Here is a 6000-nt window from a genome sequence, read left to right as displayed (position 1 = left end):
CCGAAACACAGTGATCAGATGGTTAGCTAAGACAACAGGGATACCTCGATTAACAGGAAGTGATCTCTCTACATTAATAAAAGCATGCATGAATTCAGATGAATTTGCTGGACTTCCTTATGACATCCAGGGAGGAGGAGAAGGTGATACTAATTTATGAGGAAGAGGAATTTTGAAGTTTTTCTTTCCTGGAGAAGATCCAGTGGTATGGTTTCATTAGGAGAAGCAAAAACCAAAAGAAAGACCTGAACCATATATAGCAAGGAAGAAATTATTCTATAAACATGTGGGAATCATTCCACTGGGATATCAAATATTATATGATTCCCCACAGTTTAAAAGAGCATTAATGCTAGACTTTGGTCCAACCATCAGAATGGCAATGGTCTCTGATGATCCTGCACAAACACCTCTGCATATTATAGAAGATAAAGTAAGAAGACAGTGTGAAATACAGAGGTATACCATGCCACCTTCAAAACCACCTCAGAAAGGAAAACTTTTAAAAGTATCAGTAATAATTTTCTGTAATAATGGTCCCAAAGAACAGGGAAATCAGCGGAACCAACGAAACAAAGAAGGGTTAAACCAAGAAGAGGATGGGAACAAAAAAATTGTTCCTTATGAAAGCAAAGGTGATGCAGGACGAAATTGGCTATGGAGAAGATTGCTGCAGTATGAACCTTACAAACAACTCAATGGCTTATTTACAGAAGACCTATTTTGAAGATTGGCAGACCATGAGAATACTGCGTCTATGGCTCCATCACACCGTAGAAATCAGGAATAGGGAGGCCAAGCACCCTCTATCTCCCCGATATTGGCAAAAGAAGATCATATTAATTTAGTGGCACATTTACAAACAGATGACTGGGGGAGACCCACTGTATATATGGAATTTAATAGTGGAGTGTTCAGACAAAATATGTTGATAGACACCGGGGCCACATTTTCTTTAGTTAGCACAAAGAATAAGGATTTATTTGGACCTCCTGTAACATCGGTTATTAAAAAAAGGAAATAATTGGGAATGGGGAGAACAGCAGGAAGCTTTTATACAACTTAAGAAAACATTAGTAAAAGCCCCAGCTTAAGCATACCCCAAAGTAGAACAATCTTTTGTGCTTCAATTGGCTACTACTAGTACTGGAATGACTGCTGTACTGAGTCAAGACCATGGTACAGGTCTTCAACCAGTGGCATATGCCTCTAAGGTTCTGAATGGAGTAGAACAAGGATTTACTCCTGTGAAAAAGAGATATTAGCCTTGGTTTGGGCTCCACAACATTGAGAGTATTTAGTAGGACTATCACCAGTGCTTCTTAAAACATCCCATTCTCCTGCAAAATATGTCTTATCAGGAAGAATTAATGATGGACATGTATCTAGTCCTAGATTAGCCTTACTGAATAAAAATGTAACAATGGAAAAAGTTCCAAGTCTATCACCAGTTCCTTATGGCCTCATAATTGAAGGGGAACAACATGAATGTCCCTTACCAGAGATTCCTCCTGAAGGACCTATATTATTCCAGGGTGGAGCAATTCTAAGTGAGATCATGGATAGAGTAGATGTAATTTGGTTTGTGGATGGGTCGAGCTTTTACGAGGAAGGCAAGGCATAAATGGGATATGCAGCTGTAAGGATATCTGATGAAAAGGTCTTCAAGGGACAATGTTTACCTCATTCGGCACAGGCTCCTGAAATTGTAGCTGTAACAGTAGCATTGGAAAATATGCCAACAGATGAAACTGAGTCTATTTTCACAGATTCTGAATGGGACTTACGGGCTATCATAGATTGGATGCCTCAATGGCAAAAGAGGGGCATGAAATCAGCAGATAGTAAATACATTGCTCATGCTGAAAAGTTGGTAATAGTGGATCCTTTTACTAAATGGGTGGGAGGCAATCCCCACAAGAAATAATACAGTGTTAACTACAGCTAGAGTTCTGGTGGATCAAGTTATGATGAGATGGGGTGGGGTATCCCTAAAGCAGGGGTCGGTAACCTTTCAGCAGTGGTGTGCCAAGTCTTCATGTATACACTCTAATTTAAGGCTTCGTGTGCCAGTAATACATTTTAACGTTTTTTAGGTCTCTCTCTATAAGTCTATAATATATAACCAAACTACTGTTATATGTAAAGTAAACAAGGTTTTCAAAATGTTTCAGAAGCTTTATTTAAAATTAAATTAGAATGCAGATCTTATCCGTTTAATGTGATCCTTGCCCTTGCTTTTCCTTGCTGAGTTTTCCAGTGTCTGATACGTATTTGGATACTTTAAGCTGCACACAGACTTCTGAGTGATCACTTGTTAACTGGCTCCGAGAGGGACAGAGGACAGATTTCATGTGTGAAAATACCTGTTCACACAGGTATGTGGATCCAAATGCTGAAAGCATTCAAATGCAATTTTCTTCAAACAGTTAAATTTCACTAGCAAGGACGTCCAGCAGGTCAGAATAGAGCCCCCATGATCTCTCTCGGTAGCTTCAAGTGTGCTCCGCAGATGCACCAACTTTGATGTCCACAATTCTGAGCTTTTTAACTGAATGAGTTGCATTTTGAAATTTTCAACATCCATCCACTGAAATACAGACAAATCCAAGTAGTTTTCGTTGAACTTTTCAGATTTAATTAGAAAAGAAAGCATTGGGCCAAATTGCTGGAAATCTTGAAATCTGTCAGAAAATTCTGATTCCAGTTCTTGCATGTACTTTCCAATCTCATTGACATTGACAGTGCAACGTGTCAATAGCTCTTTTATGAGTTGGAAGTAGCGGAAAGTAGAAGTTTGAATATCCCTGGAAAAAACTGCTAGTTTCACAACAAATGCTTTCCAGGCTTCATAAAGTTCCAGAACTGTTTGCCCTGCACCCTGGAGACAGAGGTTGAGTTTGTTTAGGTGAGTAGTGATATCAGTTAGAAACATGAGTTTACACAGCCTTTTGTCATCATCCAGTTCGATGTAGTTTTGTTCTTTTTCCGTCAAAAAGGCCTTGATTGCATCAAAATAGCTTACAAAGCACACCAAAACCTTACCACGACTTAGCCACTGAATGTGAAGTTGGATATCGTTATAAGCACTGTCCATCTCTTCTAGCAGATATGGTTATGTATAAACACATAAAAGAAAAAGGCCATGTCCTAAGCTCTATTTGGGAAAGACCGGTTAGAATAGTCAATAAAGCAATCCCTACAGTGTATCAATTGGATATTCGACAAGGAAAAAGAAAGGTGTCAAAATGGTTTCACTCATCACAGTTGAAAAAGTGCAAGGGAGAACAAAATTAATTAATATCTCTATTATAGGATCAGAAAAAGATAAGATAGGAAAAATGCAGAAAGAAGGAGTATTGAATGAGATGTGGGATGAAGGAGATTGGTACCCATCTGCAGCTTCCTCTACCTGGACAGAACAAGAGTTAAATGAATTCCTGGAAAATTTGCCTGTTCTTCAACAGCTAGTCAGAGTTCAAGCAATCATCCCAAATAGAAGTTATACTTTATCAAACAGAAGGACAACCCTTGAAAGTTGTAACTTCATTAGGAAAGGATCAATGTAGGAGACCAATAACCCTGATGAAATTAGAGGGAGAAAAAATATGGCAGATGGGTTATCTAGACACAGGATCTTCATATTCCATGTAGAACAACATAAATAACCCCTCATATTTCTTACCCTATATTTCCTCAGATTTAGCTGAAGTGTGAGGAATATTGGGAATAAAAAGAGAAGTTCCTGTAACAATTCCATTGAAAGTGAATATAGGGAATAAAGAAATGCAGAATATACATTTTGGAGTTGGGACAGAATGGACTTGGAATAATAGGCATGGACATCCTTAATGCTTTACAAAGTACAATAGATTTAGATTTAAAATATCCTGTGGGCCAGGTGAAAAGAATATTGTCAATAAAATAGATGTATATATGAGTAAAGTAGTGAGTTGTTTTTATTATTTTTATTTGCTAGAGAAAAAAAAAGGAAGAATAGAATAGATAATTAAAATGGCAGCTTGGTTTGAGGAAATCCCGAATATGGAGGAGGATGAAATGAGAGATTTAATGGATGAAGCAATAAGAGATTTATTGAATGTAGATGTGCCAATAGATGAATTTATAAGACTAGATGCAGCAGTGGATGAAAGAGATACAGATGAAGAAAGTGGGATTGAGGAAGAGGAAGAAAGAGCTCCCCGTCTAATTGTGTCCCAGATATATTTAGATCAATACATGAGACCGATGGTTCCAATCCAAATTATTGAGGCAGAAATTGAAACTTTCTGCTATATGATACTGGGTCATTGGTTCTGATAATAAATACAGCAATAAATGTGGCTATTACACAATATATGTCAGGGGATACGTACACACTTACGGGACTATTGGGAAAACAAATATTTATTCCCTTAAGTATTCCTCTATCTATTGACATAGGTATTCAGTGAATAGATAATGTATGATTTGGTTAGCGAATATGGGAGTCGGTAATAGAGGACTCATTGGTATAGATATTATAAAAAGGTTAAATTGTATGATAGATATAAAAGCAAAAGTACTATGGAAAGTTGAATAGGACAATAAGAAGCAAAAATAAAAAAGGTATAATATAAAAGATCAAATATTGATAGATAAATATCAAGTATAGTAATAAGAATCGTTATAAGTATAGAATAGAAAATAAGTGTAATAATAAGATTAACAATACTAATAGTGTAGAAATAAGTTATACTAATAGTAAATATCAGAATAAGTTGAATTAACAGTAAGATAATAAATTAGTAATAGTAAAGTGACAATATTTTAATCTTAAATAAATAGGGAAAGAAAGAAAGATAGTCAGAAAGGAGAACATCAAGTCAAGAATAGAAAGAGATAACAAATGGCAGGAGAGTGGTTTTGTGATTTACCAGATTTAAATGAAAATGAAATGATTGACTTAATAAACACGCCTGAGAAAGAATTAGAAGAGATAATCAAGGATTTAGAAGGCATAGACAACATAGAGGAAGACAGTAACAAATCCCAGTCCACAGATAGAGCCATAGAGGAAACAACTGAGGATGTGGAAGAAGCAGCTCACCTGTTAATGATAACCCAATGAATAATAGTCCCTCAAGAGAGAGAGACCTTCGGTCCCGGTACTGCTAAACAACCTAGGGGTTAGAGTAGGGATACTCTGCCACATCGATACAGGGTCGTCAATGTCTATACTAAATATAGACTTGAATGTAGATCTCGGCCCCTACCAATCAGGAGATACAATGCTGCTTAATGGGGTAGGGGGACAAATCCCCATCCATATTAAGCCAGCCCATGTCTATCAGCATAGGGTATCGGCTGATTTTGACTCGCTTTGGATTAATGCATAGGGGCATGGGAGGATATGTAATTATTGAAGTAGACCAGGGGTCAGCAACCTTTCGTAAGTGGTGTGCTGAGTCTTCATTTATTCACTCTAATTTAAGGTTTCGCGTGCCAGTAATACATTTTAATGTTTTTAGAAGGTCTCTTTCTATAAGTCTATAATATATAAGTAAACTGTTGTATGTAAAACATTTTAAAAACCTTATTTACATAAGAAGCTTCATTTAAAATTAAATTAAAATGCAGAGCCCCCCAGACTGGTGGCCAGGACCCAGGCAGTGTGAGTGCCACTGAAAATCAGCTCACGTGCTGCCTTTGGCACGCGTGCCATAGGTTGCCTACCCCTGAAGTAGATGTTATCAGAATTTTAAATTTTCTCATAGATTTGAATCATCAAGTCTTATGGACCGCAGAATAATTGTATTGAATGTGTTTTATTAAAGATTTAAATATTAAAATAACTTATTGTTCAGAATTAGAATAATATTGTTGGGTTATTGTTAATATAGGGTGTGTTGATTTTTTAAACAATATATTGTAGGAAGTGATTTAAGGAAACTTAATATTATTAAAAGCTTTTGTTAAAATAAATTATTAAATTGTTTTGAAAAGAACAGAGTCTCTCAT

The sequence above is a fragment of the Malaclemys terrapin genome, chromosome 5, assembly GCF_027887155.1.
Source record: "Malaclemys terrapin pileata isolate rMalTer1 chromosome 5, rMalTer1.hap1, whole genome shotgun sequence".
NCBI lineage: Eukaryota > Metazoa > Chordata > Testudines > Emydidae > Malaclemys > Malaclemys terrapin.
Note: the sequence above shows the minus strand (reverse complement) of the source record.